The sequence below is a fragment of the Thalassophryne amazonica genome, chromosome 16 (assembly GCF_902500255.1).
Source record: "Thalassophryne amazonica chromosome 16, fThaAma1.1, whole genome shotgun sequence".
Taxonomy (NCBI): Eukaryota; Metazoa; Chordata; class Actinopteri; order Batrachoidiformes; family Batrachoididae; genus Thalassophryne; species Thalassophryne amazonica.
Window position 1 is genome coordinate 68,555,808 of NC_047118.1, and position 15,792 is coordinate 68,571,599.

At 42.1% G+C, this 15,792-nt stretch overlaps 1 protein-coding gene across 1 annotated transcript in view; it reads left to right on the plus strand.

The window, feature by feature from the left end:
- Positions 1-15,043: 15,043 nt before the first annotated feature.
- emp2 (epithelial membrane protein 2) overlaps positions 15,044-15,792 on the plus strand; it is a 30,596-nt gene continuing 29,847 nt past the window's right edge. Inside the window, exon 1 of the mRNA XM_034190813.1 lies at positions 15,044-15,217. The gene's annotated coding sequence lies outside the window, so the exon portion shown is untranslated. The remainder of the gene's footprint in view (positions 15,218-15,792) is intronic.

The window sequence follows — 15,792 nt, forward strand, 5'->3', positions numbered from 1 at the left end:
GTTTGGCGGTGAATCTGAGTCCAGAAGCGCCGAGGCTTCGATCCTTTTGGGCGCTGGAGAGCGCGCCGTCCTTCACTCCGCCAGACAAACCAAATATTTATGTTGTACACTAATTATTGCACTGGAGGGGAAATAAAACCATTTTGTTTGTGGAACCGCTTTCTGGTTATTTAGCGCTGGGTTCGGTCAGACGTTGGTCCGCTCCTCAACCTGTGCCTGCACATAACACCTATGAGCCAGAGACATAAACTGTCTTCACATTCAGATTCAGAGCACTTTATTAATCCCAAAAGGGCAATTTGTTCCTGCTACCAACCCATTCATAACAAGAGCAATCAGAGATTTCTGACATCTGCCAATCCGGATCCAGATAACCTCCAAAATTCAGTGGAGGGACATGCCTATCTCGGCTTTCAATGCTTACCAGTCGAGTGAGTTATAAGAGAAATTCTGGAGAGCTGGGCATGTCTGAACTTGTCCTCTGACATGCCGAAACGGAGGCGTTCTTTGTCTCGCTCAAACAGTGAATCGGTCGTGACGCACAAAGCCTCCGCGCGGCTTTCCACGACAAAATCTCTTGTTAAAAGTGAAATCTGCCGGAAAATGGTTGATGTCCAGCTCTTGTGATAGCCAGAGAAAGTGCACACGATGGTCCCAGCTCCACACAGCCATCCGTTTAGAAATAATCCGGTGGTTCATGCCTGTCGTCGCGGCTCGGAGCACGGCGCGCCGAGCGCCATTGTGGGCCATCCTTAAAGCTGTAGTTACAGTCCTTATTCTCTGTGAAGCCCGTAAAATTTTCACCGTAAACCAGATTAATTTTTCGAATGGTTTCCAGGTGCTAGTCTCTAACAGCTTCTGAAAAAATTCTGATGGAAAAAAACCCCAAATCATTCCGCCATTTCCAGACAATGAAAATCCAACGACGGGCGGGACCACTCCTTCCACAAGGCGTGCTCACAGGCGAATGACGTCACCGACAGGCGTGGAAAAACTCATGCATGCGCACGAGGGTTCAAGCTTGTCTGACGTGAAAACACATGAATCAAATCCATATAGTTTTTGAAAAAAATTAAAAGGTACAATACTTTATGGACAGACCTCGTACATCATGCATAGAAGAAATGACAATCAGAAAAGTGAAACCATTTGATCGAATTTGTCCCCAATTAAATTCATTTAATTTAATTTATTTCATTTATATATACAAAGCTGCCTCAAGGTGCTTCACACAAGTAAGGTCTAACCTTACCAACCCCTAGAGCAAGCACACAGGCAACAGTGGTAAGGAAAAACTCCCTCTGATAATTTTGAGGAAGAAACCTCAAGCAGTCCAGACTCAAAGGGGTGACCCTCTGCTTAGGTCATACTAATAAAACATTTTTAATAATACTAAAGAACATCAAATTTTTCAGAATTATTAAGTCCACGCAGACGTCCAGGACAGCACCAGTTGGCTGTGGAGGGAAGGGGAGGGCGGGGTGGGGGTGGGGGGTGGGGATTGGGTCTTCTAATCCATTCTTCGAGCATAGTCTGTTTTGAAACTACCGTAGTTGACCTTCATTTGCACGCATGAGAGTAGGCGTCAGCACCGCAGGCAGGGGTCATCCACGCCGTCAGAGGGCATTTCACATGAAGACTGCGCCTCAGGTCTTCCACCTCACAGTCCGTCCGGGCCCTTCAGTTTGGATCCATCCGTCATTTGTACCTCAGACGGAGAGAAAAAGAGCAGAATTAGTCAGCTTGAAAAAACTACACCTAAGGTATAATGTAACCAGTCCTTTTGTGCTCATTTCACCCTGTGAGTCCATTACAGTACAATCTGTTTCCACGTCCTGGCCTGCAGTCTCTGAGTCAGATAGAATGAGTCAATTTCAACCATTTGGTGTCACATCTTTTGAGTTTATGGATGCGAGTGTATAACAATTTATCTCCTTATATGCAACTCTGTACTTGTGAGTCTATTATTAAGGTCTCATTTAGTTACTGGACCAAATTGATGACAGTGTAGCAATACTTCATCACCTTTGCACAAACTTCACCATAACCGAGTGATCTGCGGTCTGTTCTCTGATCTGTTAATATGTCCAGATGTGCAGAGCGCAAACAATGTTCCCATGTCCTGCATGTGTTAACACGCTGAGACATGCAGTGTGTATTCTGCGCATATGAAAATCTTTGTATGCCAGCTAATAAGCCATAACCCTTATGGTTATAATAATAATAATATTAACCTTTACTTAACTCAGTAGTACTGGTACTGGAGTTTCTCTCCAGTAGACGAGAGGGTCGACTCCTTGTGTCTCAGGTGGCGGGGGGGGGGGGGCTCTGACTGTTGTTTGTGCGTATGCACCGAACAGCATTTTGGAGTATTCAGCCCTCTTGGAGTCCCTGAATGGAGTCCTGTATGGGGCTCCAGTGGGGGACTCCATTGTTCTGCTGGGGGACTTCAACGCACACGTGGGCAATGACAGAGACACCTGGAGAGGTGTGATTGGGAGGAACGGCCTCTCTGATCTAAACCCAAATGGTTGTTTGTTATTGGACTTCTGTGCTAGTCACGGACTGTCCATAACGAACACCATGTTCGAACATAAGGATGCTCATAAGTGTACATTTTACCAGAGCAAGCGAGGCCGAAGATCAATGATCGATTTTGTGACCGTATCATGTGATTTGAGGCCGCATGTTCTGGACACTCGGGTGAAGAGAGGGGCAGAGCTGTCAACTGATCACCATCTGGTGGTAAGTTGGATCAGAGGATGGGGGAGGACTTTGGACAGACCTGGTAAGCCCAAACGGATAGTGCGGGTGAACTAGGAACATCTGGAGGAGCCCACTGTCCGACAGATATTCAACTCACACCTCCGGCAGAGTTTCTCTAGTATCCCTGTGGAGGTTGGGGGCATTGAACCAGAATGGGCAATGTTCAAAGTTTCCATTGCTAAGGCTGCAGCGAGGAGCTGTGGCCTGAAGGTCTTAGGTGCCTCAAGGGGTGGCAACCCTCGAACACCGTGGTGGACACTGGTGGTCAGGGAAGCCGTCCGACTGAAGAAGGAGTCCTTCCGGGACATGCTATCTCAGAGGACTCCAGAGGCAGTTGCAAGGTACCGATAGGCCCAAAGGGCAGCAGCCTCTGCTGTGGGGAAGGCAAAGCAAGGGGTGTGGGAGGAGTTCGGAGGAAGCATGGAGAAGGACTTTCGGTGGCACCAAGTGCTTCTGGCGGACTGTGAGGCACCTCGGGAGGGGAAAACGGGGAACCATCCAAGCTGTCTACAGTAAGGATGGGACTCTGCTGACCTCAACTGAGGATGTAATCTGATGCTGGAAGGAACACTTTGAGGAACTCCTGCATCAGACCGGAACGCCCTCTATAGTAGGGGCAGAGCTGGAAGCTGATAGAGGATTTTCATCAGTTTCCCTGGTGGAAGTGACTGAGGTAGTCAAACAACTCTGCAGTGGCAAGGCCCCGGGGTTGATGAGATCCGTCCAGAAATGCTGAAGGCTCTGGGTGTGGAGGGATTGTCTTGGATGAGAAGTCTCTTCAACACTGCGTTGAGGTCTGAGACAGTGCCTCAGGAGTGGCAAACCGGGGTGGTGGTCCCCATATTTAAAAAGGGGGACCAGAGAGTGTGTGCCAGCTACAGGGGCATCACACTACTCAGCCTCGCTGGTAAAGTCTACTCCAGGGTGCTGGAAAGAAGGGTTCAGCCGATAGTTGAACCTCTGATTGAAGAGGACTAATGCAGGTTCCATCCTGGTTGTGGAACAACTGACCAGCTCTTTACTCTGACAAGGATCCTGGAGGGTGCCTAGGAGTATGCCAACCCAGTCTACATGTGTTTTGTGGACTTGAAGAAGGCGTATGATCAGGTACCCCGGGAGATACTGTGGGAGGTGCTGCGGGAGTATGGAGTGAGGGGGTACCTTCCAGGGCCATCCAATCTCTGTACTCGCAAAGTGAGAGCTGTGTTTGGGTGCTCCGCAGTAAGTTAGACTCGTTTCCGGTGGAGGTTGGTCTCCGCCTTGTCACCAATCCTCTTTGTAATATTCATGGACATGATATCGAGGCGTAGTCTGGGGGAGGAGGGTTTCCAGTTTCATGGGCTCAGGGTCTCATCACTGCTTTTTGCAGATGATGTGGTTCTGTTGGCTTCATCGGCCGGTGACCTCCAACACTCACTGGATCGGTTCATAGCTGAGTGTGAAGTGGCTGGGATGACCAGCACCTCTAAATCTGAGGCCATGGTTCTCAGCAGGAAACCGATGGATTGCCTACTCTGGGTAGGGAATGTGGCCTTGCCCCAAGTGAAGGAGTTCAAGTACCTCAAGGTCTTGTTCACGACTGAGGAGATGATAGAGCATGAGACTGGCCAGAGAATCGGCGCAGCAGGGGTGGTATTGCATTCGCTCTGCCGTACTGTTGTGATGAAAAGGGAGCTGACCCAAAAGGTGAAGCTTTCGATCTACTGGTCAGTCTTCATTCCTAGTCTCACCTATGGTTATGAGTGTTGGGCCATGACCAAAAGAACTAGATTGTGAGTAAAAGCAGCCGAAATAGTAGAGAAGCTTGAATCTTCGACTGGACTGGGTTGCTTCAAATCACAGAAGCTTCCTCAGCTAAAATTCTTGCTCTGCTAGTCTGACTTCTGTCTTGACTCCTGTAGAGAAGAATAAACCAGAAGCCAACAAAAGTTGGAGTTTTTAACCTAACCAGACCCCTCCTACCGAGAGGCCGACTGCTATAGGCTAGTGACTAAACAATAGCTCTAATTAGCACCTATTGTGCTCTAGTTAGCACTCTCCTAATGATGGGATGGAAGCCTCCCCTGATGGCTCCCTTGACGACTCTCCTGATGATGTGAATGATTCATTACCATGAACAAAAGACTGAAACTGCTTTGACCTAAGTACCCCATTGTAAACAGGGGACAAAGCGTGTTTGAGACCAGCTCCCCGGTTAAGGCTGGGTTTCAACTGTTTTACAAAGAATGCTTCCTTGACATCTCTCTCAAACCATTTCTTCTCTCTGGCTAAGATTTTAACTTCCTTGTCCTCAAACGTGTGGTTAGTGTCTTTCAGGTGGAGATGAACTGCAGACTGAGGTCCACTGGTGACCTCTCTGCGGTGCTGGTATAGCCTCTTGTTTAAAGGTTGCTTAGTCTCACCTATGTAGTGTTCATTACAGTTTTCCTGACATCTGATATAATACACTACATTGCTCTGTTTGTAACTAGGGATCCTGTCCTTAGGGTGAACTAATTTCTGTCTCAAGGTGTTAACTGGTTTAAAGTAAACTGGGATTTTGTGCTGTCTGAAGATCCTCTGTAGTTTTTCCCCTACTCCTGCTAAATAAGGGAGAGACACTCCTCTTCTTCTTGTCTCCGTCTCCTGTCTATCTGGTCTCTTTGTTTTCTGGGACTTGGGGGATACCGGAGACCCCATCACACAACTATCGGGGTCTCCGGTATCCCCCATTGTGGCCAATCTGTACATGGAGAGAGTGGAGAAGACAGCCTTGACGTCGTTCACGGGCATCTCTCCCAGTCACTGGTTCAGATATGTCGATGACACATGGGTTAAAATCAAGCAACTGGTTTATTCTTCTCTACAAGAGTCAAGACAGAAGTCAGAGTACCAGAGCAAGAATTTTAGCTGAGGAAACTTCTGTGATTTGAAGCGAAACGTCCTCACGTCAAGCAACCCAGTCCAGTCGAAGATTCAAGCTTCTCTACTATGGAAACCACCTGGACAACTGAGAGCCTACACAGAAACAGCCGAAATAGGTTTCCTCAGGAGGGTGGCTGGTGTCTGGATAAATAGGTCAGAACCAGACCAATAAGAGTTTTGTAAACCAGAGTCATCCAATGTGTATAACACCTGACAGACAAAGAGGGCATGCCAGCTTTGGCATACAGCTCACAGTGGTGGGTGAGGATGCTACAGGGGCTACAAGCTGCATGGTTACAGGGTGCTCCCCGCCGTACGTGTTAACAAGCTGAGACGTGCATATTGATGACTTCCCATGAGTGCCCCTGCAGGATGTGCAAAGCGATGTCTACCGACAGGACCCCTGCGTGGGTGCCAAGCAATTGTCTGTTCTTTGTTCTGCTCACATAAAGGGGATTCCTGTAATATGACAAAGCTTTTCTCCACACCCCTCTGGTGACTTTCTCTGTCCAAACTCCTGTGAGGTAACTGGCGGGGCCGAACTATATAAATGTCTGTAACTTCTGTGAATAAAAAGAATCTACGGTGACGATACTGAACAACAAATATATAGAATTAACAAGTGAAATAAACGGTGCACACTTGCGTTGCCAAAATGAGGAAATTGTGTTTCCTTCATCCAACACAAATTCTACACCGGTGATGGTCCTGACAGGATCACAAATTCTGCAATATCCTGCTTTTATCTGGATAATTTTGCACTGTTGTGTGTTACCTGTTAGTGTAACGATTCCTGCGTCATGCGTGTGCACTTCGTCCAAACTTCACACTATGTGTGAAGGGGCCCTTAGAGGTGACAAACTGCCCAGAGCGTGATCATGTGGTTTTTGGGTGGAGCTCTGTATCCTCCTATTCTTCCACATACAGCTTTATAATAATAGAAGGTAATTAATATCTTCTGTGTGTACAGCGACGTACAGCATGTGTATTTGTGAGCCTGGATGTCTAATATCTGCAGTGTGTGTCAAACACCTGACACCTGGCAAAGAGGCTAAACCTGTTTTCACTGCCTCCCTATGTGTGTGTGTTTGTGTGAGGCTATGTGTGGGGAGTCACATCTTGAAGAATGGTGGAACTTGTTGCTTAAAAAAGCATTATTCACATCATGCTGTTGTGCAGAGACGTGATGGCGCAATCAATAAGTGTGCAGCACACTGACAGGTAGGTGATTAAAAAAAAATTAAAGATACACGGACGGTTGTGCGGGGATACCTGTTATACAATTTAGGCCACACTCACAAACAGTCTAGGATTGTTTTTCAATTGTTATCTCCATAAAGGAGGTCAAGGACTGTTTGGCTTGGTTTTTTTAGACTTTTGTCACAAAAGAAAATGGATAATGGATGGATTTTCACCAATCAACATGATGGAATAATCAATCTAATCAGCAAGAGATGCATTCTTTGCATATGTGGCCTTTTATTTGACAGTTCAATCAATTTCTCCAACACAAATACGCTGATACCGACAACTGGCTTTGTTGCCGTGTCGCCTGAAAGAAACTCCCATGTCTCCAACTAACTTTACGTCTTGCACTCAGCTGGCTCAAAAATCAAGAACATGTCAACATAAATAGGTGTTTCAATGATAAAAGCAGCTGTAGGCAAAAGTGAACACATTCAGCATGGAATTTTAGGAGCGCAATTATACAGTGATTTTAGAACAAAATTTAGGAGAGAATTTTTGTTAATTTCAAGATATGGTAATCAGCAGCAACATCTACATTCACGTAGATCCACCCAAGTCACCAAAAAAATAAATAAATAAATAATAATAATTATCATTATCATCACTATACCAATCAACTATAGTTTGAGAAGTTACAATAATTTGCACCCAGTCACAATCCATCTTGACCTAAACAGTATTGTGGTTGAAATGGAAGTTGTTCTGATATTCACTTACCTTCATAAATTCTGTCCTACCTAAGTATAAACTGCTCAAAAACAGTGGTATAATTTGGAGCCAATAGCAGCTTCTAGGTCTGGTGTCCACCAAGGCTCCAAGCAGTTGGCCCCCAAATCCACAAGCCTTTAGAAATGAAAGAAACTGACAAGGACAATTGAATACAGTGAGAAAAATAAGGATTTGAACACCCTGCGATTTTGCAAGTTACCCCACTTAGAAATCATGGAGGGGTCTGAAATTTTCATCTTAAGTGCATGTCCACTGTGAGAGACATAATCTAAAAAAAAAAAAAACGGAAATCACAATGTATGATTTTTTAATAATTTATTTGTATGTTACTGCTGCAAATAAGTATTTCAACACCTGTGAAAATCAAAGTTAATATTTGGTACAGTAGCCTTTGTTTGCAATTACAGAGGTCAAACGTTTCCTGTAGTTTTTCACCAGATTTGCACACACTGCAGCAGGGATTTTGGCCCATTCCTCCACATCTTTCGGCAGTTTTGGTCATTCCTCTTTTCAGCACCTCTGAAACTCCATCAGGTTGGATGGGGAGTGCTGGTGTCCAGCTATTTTCAGATCTCTCCAGAGATGTTCAAACAGATTCATGTCTGGGCTCTGGCTGGGCCACTTGAAGACATTCACAGAGTTGTCCTGAATCCAATCCTTTGATATCTTGGCTGTGTGCTTAAGGTCATTGTCCTGCTTAAAGATCTACCGTTGCCCCAGTCTGAGGTCAAGAGAGCTCTGGTGCAGGTTTTCATCCAGGATGTCTCTGTACATTGCTGCAATCATCTTTCCCTCAGTTTCTGCTGCTGAAAACCATCCCCACAACATGATGCTGCCACCACCATGCTTCACTATAGGAATGGTGCCTGGATTCCTCCAAACATGACATCTGGCATTCATGCCAAAGAGTTCAATCACTGTCTCAACAGACCAGAGAATTTTCTTTCTCATGGTCTTAGAATCCTTCAGACCAATCCTTTATCCTTTATCCACTCATGGTTAGTGGTTATGTGAAGCCATTTATTGTGTGTACTCTTTTTTAAATTGTAATGACAACAAAAACTACCCACATGACCCTGATCAAACGTTTACATACCCCAGTTCTTAAACTGCATATTCCCCCCTTTAACATCAATGACTGCTTGGAGTCTTTTGTGATAGTTGTGGACAAGGCTCTTTATTTTCTCTGATGGTAAAGTTGCCCATTCTTCTTGGGAAAAAGTCTCCAGCTCCTGTGAATTCCTGGGCTGTCTTGCACAAACTGCATGTTTGAGATCTCCCCAGAGTGGCTCAATGATACTGAGGTCAGGAGACTGATGTGGCCACTCCAGCACTTTCACTTTATTCTGCTGTAGTCAATGACAGGTTGACTTGGGCTTGTGTTTTGGATCGTTGTCATGTTGGAACATCCAGTACGTCCCATGAACGGCTTGCAGGTTGATGAGTGCAAATTTTTCCTAGAGTATTTTCTGATAACATGCTGCATTCATCCTGCCATGAATTTTGGCCAGGTTTCCTGTGCCTTTGTAGCTCACACATCCCCAAAACATCAGCAATCCATCTCTGTGCTTCACAGTAGGAATGATGTATATTTCATCATAGGCCTTGTTGACTCCTCTCCAAATGCAACGCTTGTGGTTGTTGCCAAAAAGTGCAATTTTGGCCTCATCTGCTCCCTTTCAGCTGCTCCCTTCAGGTTGGAGGTTCATGGTACCTGCTTGTAAAGCCAAATGCTACAAAAACAGCTATGTACCAGCAGCCATCAGTGCTGTTAACAAGTGGGAGTAACTGCAATATAACCTAATGGCTTTCTTCTGGTGGCTCGACCATGCAGCCCATTTTTTCTTCAAGTTCCTCCTTATTGTGCATCTTGAAACAGTCACACCACTTTTTTCAGCGAGTCCTATGTTTCAGGTGAAGTTATTTGTGGGTTTTCCTTTGCATCCCAAACAATTTTCCTGGTAGTTGTTGCTGAGATTTATGTTGATCTACTTGATTGTGGCTTGGTTCCAACAGAATCCATCATTTTCCACTTAATTAGAGTTTGAACACTGCTGATTGGTATTCCTCAGTCCCCTGGATATTTTTTTATAACGCTTTCCTATTTTATACAGTTCAATTACCTTTCCCACAGATTCTTTAACATTGTTTGCTTTCCCTATGACTCAGAAACCAGAAACGTTAATGCGGCACTGGATGAAAGATACAAGGGTCTGTCAGGACCCCAGAAACTCACTGACCTTTTATACACATACACTAATTACAAGAAAACAGATCACAAGTGAGGATGGTTACCTTTTGTAGCCATTCAAACCCGTTTGTGTGGACTTGTATGCACGTTATCAGGCTAAGAATCACCAGGGTATGTAAATGGTAATGGACTGCATTTATTATTATTTTCCATCTGCATCAGAAGCTCAAAGCGCTTTACAATTATGCCTCACATTCACCCCCGATGTCAGGGTGCTGCCATACAAGGCGCTCACTACAAACCGGGAGCAATAGGGGATTAAAGGCCTTGCCCAAGGGCCCTTAGTGATTTTCCAGTCAGGTGGGGATTTGAACCCATGATCTTCTGGACTCAAGCCCAACACCTTAACCACTAGACCATCACCTCCCCTTTTGATCAGGGTCATTTGGTTAGTTTCTGTTGTCATTATGATTTAAAAGAGTAAAGACAGTTGTTTGACAATACATGGCTTCACACAACCACTAACTATAAGTGAAAAAAGAGGTTTTGTGTTATTATTCATATTCTCTGAAAAATGGCCAAAAAAATAAAAAATTCAACTCCAATTAAGCTGTAGAAACATCTCAAGGATGATCTGTGGAAACAGGATGCACCAGAGCTCAATTCTGAGCTTCATGGCAAAGGCTGTGGAGAGTTATGTACATGTGATATCAATTTTTTTTTATTTTTACTTTGTAAAAAAAAAAAAAAAAAAAAAAAAAAACTTTTTTCACATTGTGATTATGGGGTACTGTGTGTAGAATTTTGAGGAAAGAAAGGACTTTCATGCATTTTGGAATAAGGCTGTAACAGAACAAAATGTGGAAATAGTGAAGCGCTTTGAAAACTTTCCAGATGCAAAGTATTTCTGAACAACTACAAATTTGATTGGTCCTTACTTTGAATGTGCACCACCACATCCTGTCTGCTAAGCAACCTTTGTTGAAGTGTTGGTAATTCAGGGACTTTGTCAAAACATTTATCAACTTTTTGACCTTCCCTAGCAACAAACAATCCTATCTAGTGACTAACAACAAATCTGGTGACTTTTATCCCACACAAACCAGCCAGTTTTTTAAAAAGAGGTTTGTTTGGAATGTTGTTGCTTGGGTGACAGACAAGAGGGGAACCCTGGGTGATGCAGGGGAGGAGAAGATCTTCTCTGCATTTGACCATGCAATCTTAATTCAGAAGAACTTTTTTATATATAAAAGTTTGATGATAATCATTGTTATGAGGTCAACACTGCAAAATTTACATTTAGATTTTTAAGATTTTTCAGCTTTGTTACCTAGTTTAAAACATTTGTTGAAAATTAATCAAATTCTTATTAATTCTTATTCTTATTAATAATTCTTCTTGTTAACAGAGCAACTAATAATCGATAATCTATTACATTTCAGATTCATTCCAGTTACAGTTTATTCTCATTATACACCCTTTTAACTTGATGAGTAGCAGGATGATCTCATTAATTGTTTAAACAACTGAAGAGTATAGGCTCATTCATTCACTTACTGTATTTTATACTGTAAATTTTCCAGAGCCTAGGAATCCATTACTGTAACATTTAAATTGTGCTTGTTCAGGGGATGGATAAGGTTAGACCTTAGTCTTGTGAAGCACCTTGGAGCTATTTATACTGTGATTTGATGCTGTATAAATACATTGAATTGAGGTGATGACTGAGTTAGCAAGTAAATTTTTGGTTGTTTGCAAGCAATAATTCAGTCTGATAATGTGTGTTTATTGGGTAACATCAGTTTGCTACCCACATTCTAAGTTTACTTAATTAATTTGTCAGTTATGATATTAATATTCTAAGAGACAACTGTGTGTGTATGCATATATATATATGTCCCTCTCCTGTCATCAGTGGCATCTCAGAATTGAGCCAAACTTGCCACACTTATACTTTGATATATGGGGAGTGACATAGGCTATTGAGCACTTTAGTAGCAGTAGTAGTAGTAGTAATAGTAAGTAGCAGTAGTAGCATGGGCACCAAAAAGGGAGAATTCTCTGGGCCCATGATTGACAGGAGCCCAGAGAGGCCCCTAATACAATTATAATACTGACAAAATAATAAAATCCCTGGTGGTGCCCTGAGTAGTAGCAGTATTAGTTTCAGGAGAGAAACACGTTTGTGCTGGGATCATCATCGGCAAGGTATGCTAAAAGGTTGATGTCATACTTTCTGTTCTCTTCTTGTTCCTTTAAAACCTTTAACCTCTTCATTTCTGTAACACTAGCAAAGTAACAGTTGTAGCAGTGGCCTCTTCTTGAAGCAGCTTTAATTGCACCCTAATAGTTCTCTGGAATCCAGGATAGGTGGGAGGTGATAGCTTGTTGGTGAAGATGAACTTTCATTCCAGTCTCAGAATCAAACCTGTGGTGGGTAATTGGCAAGTTTTATATATTTGTCAATGATGAGTGCCTTCACATGAACACACAAACAGCTGATCCAACAAAATCTTAGTGCTCCACAAATATTCTTGTACCACCCAATTTCATTGCACTGTTTGAATGAAGTTTAATTTCCAGTATCTACTGTGGCTGTCTGTACCACCACTAACAAACCAGTGACGAAAAGAAATTCTATTCCACGTCTCTGCTGACGTAAAGGGTTTAATGCTGTAATGTCAAACTGCACGTATTATCCCAGCACTGATGGTAATCTTGTGCTGTGCTTGACTGGAAAATGGCAAGAATTGTCGGCAGACTAACACAGACAATACATCACTACCTCGTGCCTGTCCAACTAACACTCTCCTCGTGACCTCACAAAGATCGTCTGTGTACACGGGACAAGCAGACAACATGACATTGTATGTCCAAAACAGGAGTTGAGTTATAAATTTCATAACACTATTTATCATTCTTCTGCTGATCTTATTCAGTGATCAGTTGTTCACATAGTATTGATGAGACAGTTATTTGTGTGTTCAGCATCAGTAGTGATATGCCCCAGAGGTGGGTGTGGTGTTGTGTAAACAGACATTTGACTCTTGCAGAAAATGTTCACAGGACATACATACGGCACCTTTTGATCCACCAAAACTAGACTTCCTTCTGAGCCTGGACAAAACTGTTTTTTTTTGTTTTTTTTTTGTGATGATCAGTTTGAACCTTCAGTCATGTTGTAGGGGGTTGTGCAGGTATAGAACGTCATGTTTAATTCAGCTTTTATACAAATAAATACAGAAAAAAATTATTTACTTATCATATAATATTTTGTGAATAAATTAATCAATGACAGGGCGTGCTGTGTCGGTCATATAAGCTTCAGGTCAAATGAACGGACATGTCAGTCTAACATCTGCTGACCGACGAAATGAACAAAGACTTGTCAGTACGGAAAGCTTGGAAAAGAGCCATTCGTGAAAAATCCTGCAGCGATTGAAGAAATGATTACTGCATTTTCTGGAATATAAATTGTAGTTTCTTTACCAGTTTGGGAGACTCTATGATGTATACGAGTAATCATGCAACTTATATACCAAAAAAAAAAAAAAAAATAATAAAAATCACACACACACACACACACACACACACACACACACACACACACACACACACACACACACACACACACACACACACACACACACACACATTATTATACAATCTGTGCATCTGAGGATTTCTTTTGTCCCAACTACATCCAATATGTTTCCAATTAATGTTTATTTGTCCATCTTGCTTATTTGTAGAATTAAAAAAGTCCATATGTTAAGTAACAACAAGGCTGTTGTGTGCACAGGTGCTACACTGGTTTCCTGTCCATTGCTCAGCTCACTCTTAGGAAAATTGAAAAAGTGACACCAAAAAGGGTGCAACTTGTACTCCAGAGCAGCTTCTCTCTCTCTCTCTCTCTCTCCTTCTCTGCTCTATATATATATATATATATATATATCCCCTTTTCAAGAGGCTTTTTTTTTTTTGCCAGTCCTACTATTACGACTGCCCATCCCATCCTACTTCTATCCTTGAACGTTCAATAGGGGTGGATTTATATAATAGATATTATGGTCATCCACATTCTTTCTTGCCAAATCCAGAGGTGCGTTTTCTAAAAAAATTATTGTAAATTGGCCTTGGTCATTGCATATCTCCACCCCTGCATTTTTCCAATTCCTCCCTGTTATACCCACACATAATTGGCTGGATCAGGTGTGTTGAACAGAGTGGCAAGGAAGATTTTGCCAGATGTGTATTATACTTTCCGAAAAAAGAGTAATGAACAAATACATCATCAATCAATGGACATATGTACACAATTATTTATTTTTTAATCCATGTTTGGTAATTGATTTTCTTTTGTGTACATTGTTTGGACATAAAAGCAATACAGCTGAACATGAACTCGACACATGAACAACAGAACACATGAGGAAACCCTGAGGACTTGAAGATCACCGATAACATCATAGACTTTTAATTGACAATCAATAACAGTTACATACTGCAACACAGGATATTTTTATTGAAGTACCATTATTAAATATCACTTGTCACTGTCAGCTTGTTTACCAGCCCAAATTGTTGATGAAAAACAAACAAACATAATAGTAAATTTAAAATCAACAATTTATTACACAAAAATGCAATACAAGTATCAGATAACCTGAGTTCAAGGCAGGATTCATGGTATTTTAATTTTGACTGCCATGTTTGTTTGCTTTGCTCCTCATAGTTCTTGCTAATAGATCAGTCCTGATTTCCTATTGAATCAGTTTTTTTATTTTATATCATTTGTCCTGGTTCTACTGGTATTTTGATCGTCATTGTTCCAGTTGTCTGCTTTATATAGCATAAAACGCTTCAAATATGACATTGTTGCGTTGTCTCTCGTTCTTTTCCATCTCTCTCTTTTTTCCATATTGCTCCATTCTTCATTATTTCTCTTCATTGCTTTTTATCTTTGTCCTCCTTCGCTGACCTCCTTTTCCTGCTGTTCTCTTTTCTTTTTTCACTTTTCTCTTTGTCTCTGCTTTTACACTCCTGTTTGACTGTCATGTTTTTGACACTATTTTTTTTTTTTTCTCTATTGAAACGTCTCACGTGGCAGTCACACAAACCACGCCCACACAGCGCCTCCCTCCGCCCCCATCGCGCGCGCCCCCGACAGCCAGCAACGCGCTTTCTTTTTTTTTTTTTTCTTTTTTTTTCCAGTGACAGCTTCATAGTTGGACCCACAGCTGTTGTTTTCTCACGTTTGAAGGCAGATTTTAATCACTTAAGACTTAATTTGTGGCTTAGTTCTTTCTGGCTGTTTTATCTTTATATACAAACACACATACATGTGGATTTCCGATCAGCTGTGTGCGTCCAAACTGGGTGAGTAAACTTCGGATTTTTAAGGGCATATTGTTTTTAATGCTGCACAAAACTTCAAATGCTGTATTAAAATCCACTGTAAATCTCGTGGTCGTAACTGGATATTTCCATTGACTTTGTGTATAAATTCAGATTCCATTATTTCGTTTGAGACTTCAGACTTTTTGTTTTTTTGTTGTTTTTAAAGCTATTCACTCTGCGTGTTATGTGTATTCAATATATACACTGTATGTGTCTGTATTCACATTTTAACTATGAGTTCACAATATTCTCACAACCATTTCATTATTGAGTCATCTGATAATTATTTTCATGATTAATCTGTATTATTGGTTTAATCGTGGTTTCATATCCACTGGCTGAAATGGCCCTTTGAGCTATTATTTTACAGTCCACTACACAATTTCGCATTAAAGTTCACACGAGATAGTGCTTTCTAGGATTGGGACGACTAATGAAGATCATTAGTGGACTAGTTGGCCACTAAATTGACTTTGAATGAAATAAGGTGGTCCAATTTTGAATCTTCATGGTGAAAGTCAAATGTGACATTTTAATAAGGCTGTGGCTATTCG